At 43.7% G+C, this 15,675-nt stretch overlaps 1 long non-coding RNA gene across 2 annotated transcripts in view; it reads right to left on the minus strand.

Annotated features, from left to right (window-relative positions):
- LOC307181460 overlaps positions 1–15,675 on the minus strand; it is a 617,204-nt gene that overhangs the window by 515,363 nt on the left and 86,166 nt on the right. The window lies entirely within an intron of this gene.

Here is a 15,675-nt window from a genome sequence, read left to right on the forward strand (position 1 = left end):
TTCCTGAATATATTCAGGAAAAAACGCATACGCCCTTTTTGGCCAACCAAGCAAGCTTGCAAAGGAAATCTGCACTACAATGAAGTCTCACTTCCCCCCGGTCAAAAGGGCCATCTGAAAAAAGTGTAAAATCCAGAAAGTCAGGACAGGCCATGGAGAACTGGGAGCCTTGTTATGCTGATGGGCGGGATGTAAATTGCCAACAACCACTCGGGAGAAGTGTATGGTGTTTCCTGAAACATCTAAAAAACAAAGCAACAGAGCCTAGGGCACTTCCACTTATGGTCCTATAGCTTAGGGAAATTAAAATCAAAAAGACACATCCACCCCAAAGTTTGGGACGCCTCCGTTTACAAGAACCTCATTTACCGTACAAGTTCAATATCACAGAAAGTGAAAAATGGATAAAGAACTTGTGGTACTTACGTACAATGCAGTATCACTCAGCAATGAAATCTATGCCATCAGGCCCGTAGCAGCATAATGAGTGGATTCAGGTACGATGATTCTAACTGAAATAAGTCACACAGAAAAAGAAACATCATAAGATATCACTAATACACGGAATGTAAACTTGGCTACACAGGAACTGCATTCCAAAACAGAACAGGGTCTCAAATTTAGAAAACCAACTTACGCTTGCTTAAGGGGAAAGGTGAGTTGGGGTGCTGCATAAAACCAGAGATTGAAATGAGCACAGATAAAGTTCCTTAAGCCAAATATGGAATAGACAAGAGCTACTCCTTGCTCAATGAAATGGACTCAACACCGCATATTAAACGCCTAAGAATGTACCTGACTAGTAAGTATCTTAAAACCTATGGATTGCTATGTCTCTGAAAGAGAATCAAGCATGTGTACAGGGGCATAAACGCAGCAGTGATAGGATTGGAGAGGTTCGGTGAGCAAATGAAGACCCTTTGAAGTCATATTGCATGGTACCCATTCCACGGGTTTCAACTACCCAGGTTTAAGGTATTCTTCCTTCAGCTAAAATATGCATGTGGAACCCAGAGTATGATCAACCATGTGATCGGGAGACGTGTTCAAATATGTTTCAGTTTTCCTCCTCTGGTACTCGGGTGCAACATTCCAGACGCTTTACTAACACTCTCCCCACTTGGAGAGTCAGCGCCTTTAACCTCCTGTTTGGCCCAGTTTGCAATTTCTGCGGAAGATGAACAGGAATAGCGAGAACCAATGAGAGACTAGATGGAGGTGTCTGGACGGGCAAATTTAACTCTCATTTCCCACCAGGAAGAGGAAATAACCAAAGGCTCAGCGTGCCGTGCCGGAAACAAATTAGGGCCTGAAGCCATCCTGCGGTGTTGCGGCCAGGTCACAAAAAAGCAAGTTGAAGAAAGGAGCTCAGGGGCACTGTAATTCACAAACCTGCAGAGTTATAAATGACAGCTATTGTCCAAAAATAGACTGAAGTAAGGCTGCCAAGAGGACTTGAAAGCGGGGCAGAATTGCAGGAAACCGATTTCAGGAGGTAGACTGGAATTGCATTGAAAGCATAGGAAAAGAGGCAGAACGTCCACAATGATGCACTTGGCCAAAAAGGGCGTATGCGTTTTTTCCTGAATATATTCAGGAAAAAACGCATACGCCCTTTTTGGCCAACCAAGCAAGCTTGCAAAGGAAATCTGCACTACAATGAAGTCTCACTTCCCCCCGGTCAAAAGGGCCATCTGAAAAAAGTGTAAAATCCAGAAAGTCAGGACAGGCCATGGAGAACTGGGAGCCTTGTTATGCTGATGGGCGGGATGTAAATTGCCAACAACCACTCGGGAGAAGTGTATGGTGTTTCCTGAAACATCTAAAAAACAAAGCAACAGAGCCTAGGGCACTGCCACTTATGGTCCTATAGCTTAGGGAAATTAAAATCAAAAACACAGCCACCCCAAAGTTTGGGACGCCTCTGTTTACAAGAACCTCGTTTACAGTACAAGTTCAACATCGCAGAAAGTGAAAAATGGATAAAGAAGTTGTGGTATTTACTTACAAAGCAATATCACTCAGCAATGAAATCTATGTCATCAGGCCCTTAGCAGCACAATGAGTGGATTCAGGTATGATGATTCTAACTGAAGTAAGTCACACAGAAAAAGAAACATCATAAGATATCAGTAATACACGGAATGTAAACTTGGCTACACAGGAACTGAATTACAGAACAGAACAGGGTCTCAAATTTAGAAAACCAACTTATGCTTGCTTAAGGGTAAAGGTGAGGTGGGGTGCTGCATAAAACCAGAGATTGAAATGAGCACAGATAAAGTTCCTTAAGTCAAATATGGAATAGACAAGAGCTAGTCCTTGCTCAACGAAATGGACTCAGCTTCGCATATTAAACGCCTAAGAATGTACCTGACTAGTAAGTATCTTAAAACCTATGGATTGCTATGTCTCCGAAAGAGAATCAAGCATGTGTATAGGGGCATAAACGCAGCAGTGATAGGATTGGAGAGGTTCGGTGAGCAAATGAAGACCCTTTGAAGTCATATTGCATGGTACCCATTACACGGGTCTTAACTCTCCAGGTTTAAGGTATTCTTCCTTCAGCTAAAACATCCATGTGGAACCCAAGTATGATCAACCACGTGAACGGGAGACGTGTTCAAATATGTCTCAGTTTTCCTCCCCTGGTACTCGGGTGCAACATTCCAGATGCTTTACTAACACTCTCCCCACTTGGAGAGTCAGTCCCTTTAACCTCCTGCTTGGCCCAGTTTGCAATTTCTGCGGAAGATGAACAGGAATAGCGAGAACCAATGAGAGGCTAGCTGGAGGTGTCTGGACGGGCAAATTTAACTCTCATTTCCCAACAGGAAGAGGAAATAACCAAAGGCTCAGCGTGCCGTACCGGAACCAGATTAGGGCCTGAAGCCATCCTGTGGTGTTGCGGCCAGCTCAAAAGAAACCGAGTTGAAGATAGGAGCTCAGGGGCACTATAATTCACAAACCTGCAGAGTTATAAATGACAGCTATCGTCCAAAAATATACTGAAGTAAGGCTGCCAAGAGGACTTGAAAGCGGGGCAGAATTGCAGGAAACCGATTTCAGGAGGTAGACTGGAATTGCATTGAAAGCATAGGAAAAGAGGCAGAACGTCCACAATGATGCACTTGGCCAAAAAGGGCGTATGCGTTTTTTCCTGAATATATTCAGGAAAAAACGCATACGCCCTTTTTGGCCAACCAAGCAAGCTTGCAAAGGAAATCTGCACTACAATGAAGTCTCACTTCCCCCCGGTCAAAAGGGCCATCTGAAAAAAGTGTAAAATCCAGAAAGGCAACAGGCCATTGAGAACTGGGAGCCTTGTTATGCTGATGGGCGGGATGTAAATTGCCAACAGACACTCAGGAGAAGTGTATGGTGTTTCCTGAAACATCTAAAAAACAAAGCAACAGAACCTAGGGCACTTCCATTTATGGTCCTATAGCTTAGGGAAATTAAAATCAAAAAGACACAGCCACCCCAAAGTTTGGGACGCCTCCGTTTACAAGAACCTCATTTACCGTAGAAGTTCAATATCACAGAAAGTGAAAAATGGATAAAGAACTTGTGGTACTTACGTACAATGCAGTATCACTCAGCAATGAAATCTATGCCATCAGGCCCGTAGCAGCATAATGAGTGGATTCAGGTACGATGATTCTAACTGAAATAAGTCACACAGAAAAAGAAACATCATAAGATATCACTAATACACGGAATGTAAACTTGGCTACACAGGAACTGCATTCCAAAACAGAACAGGGTCTCAAATTTAGAAAACCAACTTATGCTTGCTTAAGGGGAAAGGTGAGTTGGGGTGCTGCATAAAACCAGAGATTGAAATGAGCACAGGTAAAGTTCCTTAAGCCAAATATGGAATAGACAAGAGCTACTCCTTGCTCAACGAAATGGACTCAACACCCCATATTAAACGCCTAAGAATGTACCTGACTAGTAAGTATCTTAAAACCTATGGATTGCTATGTCTCCGAAAGAGAATCAAGCATGTGTACAGGGGCATAAACGCAGCAGTGATAGGATTGGAGAGGTTCGGTGAGCAAATGAAGACCCTTTGAAGTCATATTGCATGGTACCCATTCCACGGGTTTCAACTACCAAGGTTTTAGGTATTCTTCCTTCAGCTAAAATATGCATGTGGAACCCAGAGTATGATCAACCATGTGATCGGGAGATGTGTTCAAATATGTTTCAGTTTTCCTCCTCTGGTACTCGGGTGCAACATTCCAGACGCTTTACTAACACTCTCCCCACTTGGAGAGTCAGCGCCTTTAACATCCTGTTTGGCACAGTTTGCAATTTCTGCGGAAGATGAACAGGAATAGCGAGAACCAATGAGAGGCTAGCTGGAGGTGTCTGGACGGGCAAATTTAACTCTCATTTCCCAACAGGAAGAGGAAATAACCAAAGGTTCAGCGTGCCTTACCGGAACCAGATTAGGGCCTGAAGCCATCCTGCGGTGTTGCGGCCAGCTCAAAAGAAAGCGAGTTGAAGAAAGGAGCTCAGGGGCACTGTAATTCACAAACCTGCAGAGTTATAAATGACAGCTATCGTCCAAAAATAGACTGAAGTAAGGCTGCCAAGAGGACTTGAAAACGGGGCAGAATTGCAGGAAACCGATTTCAGGAGGTAGACTGGAATTGCATTGAAAGCATAGGAAAAGAGGCAGAACGTCCACAATGATGCACTTGGTCAAAAAGGGCGTATGCGTTTTTTCCTGAATATATTCAGGAAAAAACGCATACGCCCTTTTTGGCCAACCAAGCAAGCTTGCAAAGGAAATCTGCACTACAATGAAGTCTCACTTCCCCCCGGTCAAAAGGGCCATCTGAAAAAAGTGTAAAATCCAGAAAGGCAGGACAGGCCATGGAGAACTGGGAGCCTTGTTATGCTGATGGGCGGGATGGAAATTGCCAACAACCACTCGGGAGAAGTGTATGGTGTTTCCTGAAACATCTAAAAAACAAAGCAACAGAACCTAGGGCACTTCCACTTATGGTCCTATAGCTTAGGGAAATTAAAATCAAAAAGACACAGCCACCCCAAAGTTTGGAACGGCTCTGTTTACAAGAACCTCGTTTACAGTACAAGTTCAACATCGCAGAAAGTGAAAAATGGATAAAGAAGTTGTGGTATTTACTTACAAAGCAATATCACTCAGCAATGAAATCTGTGTCATCAGGCCCTTAGCAGCACAATCAGTGGATTCAGGTATGATGATTCTAACTGAAATAAGTCACACAGAAAAAGAAACATCATAAGATATCAGTAATACACGGAATGTAAACTTGGCTACACAGGAACTGAATTACAGAACAGAACAGGGTCTCAAATTTAGAAAACCAACTTATTCTTGCTTAAGGGTAAAGGTGAGTTGGGGTGCTGCATAAAACCAGAGATTGAAATGAGCACAGATAAAGTTCCTTAAGCCAAATATGGAATAGAAAAGAGCTACTCCTTGCTCAACGAAATGGACTCAACACCGCATATTAAACGCCTAAGAATGTACCTGACTAGTAAGTATCTTAAAACCTATGGATTGCTATGTCTCCGAAAGAGAATCAAGCATGTGGACAGGGGCATAAACGCAGCAGTGATAGGATTGGAGAGGTTCGGTGAGCAAATGAAGACCCTTTGAAGTCATATTGCATGGTACCCATTCCACGGGTTTCAACTACCCAGGTTTAAGGTATTCTTCCTTCAGCTAAAACATGCATGTGGAACCTAGAGTATGATCAACCATGTGATCGGGAGATGTGTTCAAATATGTCTCAGTTTTCCTCCCCTGGTACTCGGGTGCAACATTCCAGACGCTTTACTAACACTCTCCCCACTTGGAGAGTCAGTCCCTTTAACCTCCTGCTTGGCCCAGTTTGCAATTTCTGCGGAAGATGAACAGGAATAGCGAGAACCAATGAGAGGTTAGCTGGAGGTGTCTGGACGGGCAAATTTAACTCTCATTTCCCAACAGGAAGAGGAAATAACCAAAGGCTCAGCGTGCCGTACCGGAACCAGATTAGGGCCTGAAGCCATCCTGTGGTGTTGCGGCCAGCTCAAAAGAAACCGAGTTGAAGATAGGAGCTCAGGGGCACTATAATTCACAAACCTGCAGAGTTATAAATGACAGCTATCGTCCAAAAATAGACTGAAGTAAGGCTGCCAAGAGGACTTGAAAGCGGGGCAGAATTGCAGGAAACCGATTTCAGGAGGTAGACTGGAATTGCATTGAAAGCATAGGAAAAGAGGCAGAACGTCCACAATGATGCACTTGGCCAAAAAGGGCGTATGCGTTTTTTCCTGAATATATTCAGGAAAAAACGCATACGCCCTTTTTGGCCAACCAAGCAAGCTTGCAAAGGAAATCTGCACTACAATGAAGTCTCACTTCCCCCCGGTCAAAAGGGCCATCTGAAAAAAGTGTAAAATCCAGAAAGGCAGGACAGGCCATGGAGAACTGGGAGCCTTGTTATGCTGATGGGCGGGATGTAAATTGCCAACAACCACTCGGGAGAAGTGTATGGTGTTTCCTGAAACATCTAAAAAACAAAGCAACAGAACCTAGGGCACTTCCACTTATGGTCCTATAGCTTAGGGAAATTAAAATCAAAAAGACACAGCCACCCCAAAGTTTGGAACGGCTCTGTTTACAAGAACCTCGTTTACAGTACAAGTTCAACATCGCAGAAAGTGAAAAATGGATAAAGAAGTTGTGGTATTTACTTACAAAGCAATATCACTCAGCAATGAAATCTGTGTCATCAGGCCCTTAGCAGCACAATGAGTGGATTCAGGTATGATGATTCTAACTGAAATAAGTCACACAGAAAAAGAAACATCATAAGATATCAGTAATACACGGAATGTAAACTTGGCTACACAGGAACTGAATTACAGAACAGAACAGGGTCTCAAATTTAGAAAACCAACTTATTCTTGCTTAAGGGTAAAGGTGAGTTGGGGTGCTGCATAAAACCAGAGATTGAAATGAGCACAGATAAAGTTCCTTAAGCCAAATATGGAATAGACAAGAGCTACTCCTTGCTCAACGAAATGGACTCAACACCGCATATTAAACGCCTAAGAATGTACCTGACTAGTAAGTATCTTAAAACCTATGGATTGCTATGTCTCCGAAAGAGAATCAAGCATGTGTACAGGGGCATAAACGCAGCAGTGATAGGATTGGAGAGGTTCGGTGAGCAAATGAAGACCCTTTGAAGTCATATTGCATGGTACCCATTCCACGGGTTTCAACTACCCAGGTTTAAGGTATTCTTCCTTCAGCTAAAACATGCATGTGGAACCTAGAGTATGATCAACCATGTGATCGGGAGATGTGTTCAAATATGTCTCAGTTTTCCTCCCCTGGTACTCGGGTGCAACATTCCAGACGCTTTACTAACACTCTCCCCACTTGGAGAGTCACTCCCTTTAACCTCCTGTTTGGCCCAGTTTGCAATTTCTGCGGAAGATGAACAGGAATAGCGAGAACCAATGAGAGGCTAGCTGGAGGTGTCTGGACGGGCAAATTTAACTCTCATTTCCCACCAGGAAGAGGAATTAACCAAAGGCTCAGCGTGCCGTGCCGGAACCAGATTAGGGCCTGAAGCCATCCTGCGGTGTTGCGGCCAGCTCAAAAGAAAGCGAGTTGAAGAAAGGAGCTCAGGGGCACTGTAATTCACAAACCTGCAGAGTTATAAATGACAGCTATCGTCCAAAAATAGACTGAAGTAAGGCTGCCAAGAGGACTTGAAAGCGGGGCAGAATTGCAGGAAACCGATTTCAGGAGGTAGACTGGAATTGCATTGAAAGCATAGGAAAAGAGGCAGAACGTCCACAATGATGCCCTTGGCCAAAAAGGGCGTATGCGTTTTTTCCTGAATATATTCAGGAAAAAACGCATACGCCCTTTTTGGCCAACCAAGCAAGCTTGCAAAGGAAATCTGCACTACAATGAAGTCTCACTTCCCCCCGGTCAAAAGGGCCATCTGAAAAAAGTGTAAAATCCAGAAAGGCAGGACAGGCCATGGAGAACTGGGAGCCTTGTTATGCTGATGGGAGTGATGTAAATTGCCAACAGACACTCGGGAGAAGTGTATGGTGTTTCCTGAAACATCTAAAAAACAAAGCAACAGAGCCTAGGGCACTGCCACTTATGGTCCTATAGCTTAGGGAAATTAAAATCAAAAAGACACAGCCACCCCAAAGTTTGGGACGCCTCTGTTTACAAGAACCTCGTTTACAGTACAAGTTCAACATCGCAGAAAGTGAAAAATGGATAAAGAAGTTGTGGTATTTACTTACAAAGCAATATCACTCAGCAATGAAATCTATGTCATCAGGCCATTAGCAACACAATGAGTGGATTCAGGTATGATGATTCTAACTGAAATAAGTCACACAGAAAAAGAAACATCATAAGATATCAGTAATACACGGAATGTAAACTTGGCTACACAGGAACTGAATTACAGAACAGAACAGGGTCTCAAATTTAGAAAACCAACTTATGCTTGCTTAAGGGTAAAGGTGAGTTGGGGTGCTGCATAAAACCAGAGATTGAAATGAGCACAGATAAAGTTCCTTAGGCCAAATATGGAATAGACAAAGCTACTCCTTGCTCAACGAAATGGACTCAACACCGCATATTAAACGCCTAAGAATGTACCTGACTAGTAAGTATCTTAAAACCTATGGATTGCTATGTCTCCGAAAGAGAATCAAGCATGTGTACAGGGGCATAAACGCAGCAGTGATAGGATTGGAGAGGTTCGGTGAGCAAATGAAGACCCTTTGAAGTCATATTGCATGGTACCTATTCCACGGGTTTCAACTACCCAGGTTTAAGGTATTCTTCCTTCAGCTAAAACATGCATGTGGAACCTAGAGTATGATCAACCATGTGATCGGGAGACGTGTTCAAATATGTCTCAGTTTTCCTCCCCTGGTACTCGGGTGCAACATTCCAGACGCTTTACTAACACTCTCCCCACTTGGAGAGTCAGTCCCTTTAACCTCCTGTTTGGCCCAGTTTGCAATTTCTGCGGAAGATGAACAGGAATAGCGAGAACCAATGAGAGGCTAGCTGGAGGTGTCTGGACGGGCAAATTTAACTCTCATTTCCCACCAGGAAGAGGAATTAACCAAAGGCTCAGCATGCCGGGCCGGAACCAGATTAGGGCCTGAAGCCATCCTGCGGTGTTGCGGCCAGGTCACAAGAAAGCGAGTTGAAGAAAGGAGCTCAGGGGCACTGTAATTCACAAACCTGCAGAGTTATAAATGACAGCTATCGTCCAAAAATAGACTGAAGTAAGGCTGCCAAGAGGACTTGAAAGCGGGGCAGAATTGCAGGAAACCGATTTCAGGAGGTAGACTGGAATTGCATTGAAAGCATAGGAAAAGAGGCAGAACGTCCACAATGATGCACTTGGCCAAAAAGGGCGTATGCGTTTTTTCCTGAATATATTCAGGAAAAAACGCATACGCCCTTTTTGGCCAACCAAGCAAGCTTGCAAAGGAAATCTACACTACAATGAAGTCTCACTTCCCCCCGGTCAAAAGGGCCATCTGAAAAAAGTGTAAAATCCAGAAAGGCAACAGGCCATTGAGAACTGGGAGCCTTGTTATGCTGATGGGCGGGATGTAAATTGCCAACAGACACTTGGGAGAAGTGTATGGTGTTTCCTGAAACATCTAAAAAACAAAGCAACAGAGCCTAGGGCACTTCCACTTATGGTCCTGTAGCTTCGGGAAATTAAAATCAAAAAGACACAGCCACCCCAAAGTTTGGAACGGCTCTGTTTACAAGAACCTCGTTTACAGTACAAGTTCAACATCACAGAAAGTGAAAAATGGATAAAGAAGTTGTGGTATTTACTTACAAAGCAATATCACTCAGCAATGAAATCTGTGTCATCAGGCCCTTAGCAGCACAATGAGTGGATTCAGGTATGATGATTCTAACTGAAATAAGTCACACAGAAAAAGAAACATCATAAGATATCAGTAATACACGGAATGTAAACTTGGCTACACAGGAACTGAATTACAGAACAGAACAGGGTCTCAAATTTAGAAAACCAACTTATGCTTGCTTAAGGGGAAAGGTGAGTTGGGGTGCTGCATAAAACCAGAGATTGAAATGAGCACAGATAAAGTTCCTTAAGCCAAATATGGAATAGACAAGAGCTACTCCTTGCTCAACGAAATGGACTCAACACCGCATATTAAACGCCTAAGAATGTACCTGACTGGTAAGTATCTTAAAACCTATAGATTGCTATGTCTCTGAAAGAGAATCAAGCATGTGTACAGGGGCATAAACGCAGCAGTGATAGGATTGGAGAGGTTCAGTGAGCAAATGAAGACCTTTGAAGTCATATTGCATGGTACCCATTCCATGGGTTTCAACTACGCAGATTTTAGGTATTCTTCCTTCAGCTAAAACATGCATGTGGAACCCAGAGTATGATCAACCATGTGATCGGGAGACGTGTTCAAATATGTCTCAGTTTTCCTCCCCTGGTACTCGGGTGCAACATTCCAGACGCTTTACTAACACTCTCCCCACTTGGAGAGTCAGTCCCTTTAACCTCCTGTTTGGCCCAGTTTGCAATTTCTGCGGAAGATGAACAGGAATAGTGAGAACCAATGAGAGGCTAGCTGGAGGTGTCTGGACGGGCAAATTTAACTCTCATTTCCCACCAGGAAGAGGAAATAACCAAAGGCTCAGCGTGCCGTACCGGAACCAGATTAGGGCCTGAAGCCATCCTGCGGTGTTGCGGCCAGCTCAAAAGAAAGCGAGTTGAAGAAAGGAGCTCAGGGGCACTGTAATTCACAAACCTGCAGAGTTATAAATGACAGCTATCGTCCAAAAATAGACTGAAGTAAGGCTGCCAAGAGGACTTGAAAGCGGGGCAGAATTGCAGGAAACCGATTTCAGGAGGTAGACTGGAATTGCATTGAAAGCATAGGAAAAGAGGCAGAACGTCCACAATGATGCACTTGGCCAAAAAGGGCGTATGCGTTTTTTCCTGAATATATTCAGGAAAAAACGCATACGCCCTTTTTGGCCAACCAAGCAAGCTTGCAAAGGAAATCTGCACTACAATGAAGTCTCACTTCCCCCCGGTCAAAAGGGCCATCTGAAAAAAGTGTAAAATCCAGAAAGGCAGGACAGGACATGGAGAACTGGGAGCCTTGTTATGCTGATGGGCGGGATGTAAATTGCCAACAGCCACTCCGGAGAAGTGTATGGTGTTTCCTGAAACATCTAAAAAACAAAGCAACAGAGCCTAGTGCACTTCCACTTATGGTCCTATAGCTTAGGGAAATTAAAATCAAAAAGACACAGCCACCCCAAAGTTTGGGACGCCTCTGTTTACAAGAACCTCGTTTACTGTACAAGTTCAATATCACAGAAAGTGAAAAATGGATAAAGAAGTTGTGGTACTCATGTACAAAGCAATATCACTCAGCAATGAAATCTATGTCACCAGGCCCGTAGTAGCATAATGAGTGGATTCGGGTATGGTGATTCTAACTGAAATAAGTCACACAGAAAAAGAAACATCAAAAAATATCACTAATACATGGAATTTAAACTTGGCTACAGAGGAACTGAATTACAAAACAGAACAGGGTCTCAAATTTAGAAAACCAACTTATGCTTGCTTAAGTGGAAACGTGAGTTGGGGTGCTGCATAAAACCAGAGATTGAAATGAGCACAGATAAAGTTCCTTAAGCCAAATATGGAATAGACAAGAGCTACTCCTTGCTCAACGAAATGGACTCCACACCCCATATTAAACGCCTAAGAATATAGCTGACTAGTAAGTATCTTAAAACCTATGGATTGCTATGTCTCCAAAAGAGAATCAAGCGTGTGTACAAGGGTCATAAACGCAGCAGTGATAAGATTGGAGAGATTCGGTGAGCAAATGAAAACCCTTTGAAGTCATATTGCATGGTACCCATTACACGGGTCTCAACTCTCCAGGTTTAAGGTATTCTTTCTTCAGCTAAAACATGCATGTGGAACCCAGAGTATGATCAACCGTGTGAACGGGAGACGTGTTCAAATATGTCTCAGTTTTCGTCCCCTGGTACTTCGGTGGAACATTCCAGACGCTTTACTAACACTCTCCCGACTTGGAGAGCCAGTCCCTTTAACCTCCTGTTTGGCCCAGTTTGCAATTTCTGCGGAAGATGAACAGGAATAGCGAGAACCAATGAGAGACTAGCTGGAGGTGTCTGGACGGGCAAATTTAACTCTCATTTCCCACCAGGAAGAGGAAATAACCAAAGGCTCAGCGTGCCGTACCGGAACCAGATTAGGGCCTGAAGCCATCCTGCGGTGTTGCGGCCAGCTCAAAAGAAAGCGAGTTGAAGAAAGGAGCTCAGGGGCACTGTAATTCACAAACCTGCAGAGTTATAAATGACAGCTATCGTCCAAAAATATACTGAAGTAAGGCTGCCAAGAGGACTTGAAAGCGGGGCAGAATTGCAGGAAACTAATTTCAGGAGGTAGACTGGAATTGCATTGAAAGCATAGGAAAAGAAGCAGAACGTCCACAATGATGCACTTGGCCAAAAAGGGCGTATGCGTTTTTTCCTGAATATATTCAGGAAAAAACGCATACGCCCTTTTTGGCCAACCAAGCAAGCTTGCAAAGGAAATCTGCACTACAATGAAGTCTCACTTCCCCCCGGTCAAAAGGGCCATCTGAAAAAAGGGTAAAATCCAGAAAGGCAGGACAGGCCATGGAGAAATGGGAGCCTTGTTATGCTGATGGGCGGGATGTAAATTGCCAAGAACCACTCGGGAGAAGTGTATGGTGTTTCCTGAAACATCTAAAAAACAAAGCAACAGAACCTAGGGCACTTCCACTTATGGTCCTATAGCTTAGGGAAATTAAAATCAAAAAGACACAGCCACCCCAAAGTTTTGAACGGCTCTGTTTACAAGAACCTCGTTAACAGTACAAGTTCAACATCGCAGAAAGTGAAAAATGGATAAAGAAGTTGTGGTATTTACTTACAAAGCAATATCACACAGCAATGAAATCTGTGTCATCAGGCCCTTAGCAGCACAATGAGTGGATTCAGGTATGATGATTCTAACTGAAATAAGTCACACAGAAAAAGAAACATCATAAGATATCAGTAATACACGGAATGTAAACTTGGCTACACAGGAACTGAATTACAGAACAGAACAGGGTCTCAAATTTAGAAAACCAACTTATGCTTGCTTAAGGGGAAAGGTGAGTTGGGGTGCTGCATAAAACCAGAGATTGAAATGAGCACAGATAAAGTTCCTTAAGCCAAATATGGAATAGACAAGAGCTACTCCTTGCTCAACGAAATGGACTCAACACCCCATATTAAACGCCTAAGAATGTACCTGACTAGTAAGTATCTTAAAACCTATGGATTGCTATGTCTCCAAAAGAGAATCAAGCATGTGTACAGGGGCATAAACGCAGCAGTGATAGGATTGGAGAGGTTCGGTGAGCATATGAAGACCCTTTGAAGTCATATTGCATGGTACCCATTACACGGGTTTCAACTACCCAGGTTTAAGGTATTCTTCCTTCAGCTAAAACATGCATGTGGAACCTAGAGTATGATCAACCATGTGATCGGGAGATGTGTTCAAATATGTCTCAGTTTTCCTCCCCTGGTACTCGGGTGCAACATTCCAGACGCTTTACTAACACTCTCCCCACTTGGAGAGTCAGTCCCTTTAACCTCCTGCTTGGCCCAGTTTGCAATTTCTGCGGAAGATGAACAGGAATAGCGAGAACCAATGAGAGGTTAGCTGGAGGTGTCTGGACGGGCAAATTTAACTCTCATTTCCCAACAGGAAGAGGAAATAACCAAAGGCTCAGCGTGCCGTACCGGAACCAGATTAGGGCCTGAAGCCATCCTGTGGTGTTGCGGCCAGCTCAAAAGAAACCGAGTTGAAGATAGGAGCTCAGGGGCACTATAATTCACAAACCTGCAGAGTTATAAATGACAGCTATCGTCCAAAAATATACTGAAGTAAGGCTGCCAAGAGGACTTGAAAGCGGGGCAGAATTGCAGGAAACCGATTTCAGGAGGTAGACTGGAATTGCATTGAAAGCATAGGAAAAGAGGCAGAACGTCCACAATGATGCACTTGGCCAAAAAGGGCGTATGCGTTTTTTCCTGAATATATTCAGGAAAAAACGCATACGCCCTTTTTGGCCAACCAAGCAAGCTTGCAAAGGAAATCTGCACTACAATGAAGTCTCACTTCCCCCCGGTCAAAAGGGCCATCTGAAAAAAGTGTAAAATCCAGAAAGGCAGGACAGGCCATGGAGAACTGGGAGCCTTGTTATGCTGATGGGAGTGATGTAAATTGCCAACAGACACTCGGGAGAAGTGTATGGTGTTTCCTGAAACATCTAAAAAACAAAGCAACAGAGCCTAGGGCACTGCCACTTATGGTCCTAGAGCTTAGGGAAATTAAAATCAAAAAGACACAGCCACCCCAAAGTTTGGGACGCCTCTGTTTACAAGAACCTCGTTTACAGTACAAGTTCAACATCGCAGAAAGTGAAAAATGGATAAAGAAGTTGTGGTATTTACTTACAAAGCAATATCACTCAGCAATGAAATCTATGTCATCAGGCCATTAGCAACACAATGAGTGGATTCAGGTATGATGATTCTAACTGAAATAAGTCACACAGAAAAAGAAACATCATAAGATATCAGTAATACACGGAATGTAAACTTGGCTACACAGGAACTGAATTACAGAACAGAACAGGGTCTCAAATTTAGAAAACCAACTTATGCTTGCTTAAGGGTAAAGGTGAGTTGGGGTGCTGCATAAAACCAGAGATTGAAATGAGCACAGATAAAGTTCCTTAGGCCAAATATGGAATAGACAAGAGCTACTCCTTGCTCAACGAAATGGACTCAACACCGCATATTAAACGCCTAAGAATGTACCTGACTAGTAAGTATCTTAAAACCTATGGATTGCTATGTCTCCGAAAGAGAATCAAGCATGTGTACAGGGGCATAAACGCAGCAGTGATAGGATTGGAGAGGTTCGGTGAGCAAATGAAGACCCTTTGAAGTCATATTGCATGGTACCTATTCCACGGGTTTCAACTACCCAGGTTTAAGGTATTCTTCCTTCAGCTAAAACATGCATGTGGAACCTAGAGTATGATCAACCATGTGATCGGGAGACGTGTTCAAATATGTCTCAGTTTTCCTCCCCTGGTACTCGGGTGCAACATTCCAGACGCTTTACTAACACTCTCCCCACTTGGAGAGTCAGGCCCTTTAACCTCCTGTTTGGCCCAGTTTGCAATTTCTGCGGAAGATGAACAGGAATAGCGAGAACCAATGAGAGGCTAGCTGGAGGTGTCTGGACGGGCAAATTTAACTCTCATTTCCCACCAGGAAGAGGAATTAACCAAAGGCTCAGCATGCCGGGCCGGAACCAGATTAGGGCCTGAAGCCATCCTGCGGTGTTGCGGCCAGGTCACAAGAAAGCGAGTTGAAGAAAGGAGCTCAGGGGCACTGTAATTCACAAACCTGCAGAGTTATAAATGACAGCTATCGTCCAAAAATAGACTGAAGTAAGGCTGCCAAGAGGACTTGAAAGC

The sequence above is a fragment of the Stenella coeruleoalba genome, assembly GCF_951394435.1.
Source record: "Stenella coeruleoalba genome assembly, contig: scaffold_37, whole genome shotgun sequence".
Lineage (NCBI taxonomy): Eukaryota > Metazoa > Chordata > Mammalia > Artiodactyla > Delphinidae > Stenella > Stenella coeruleoalba.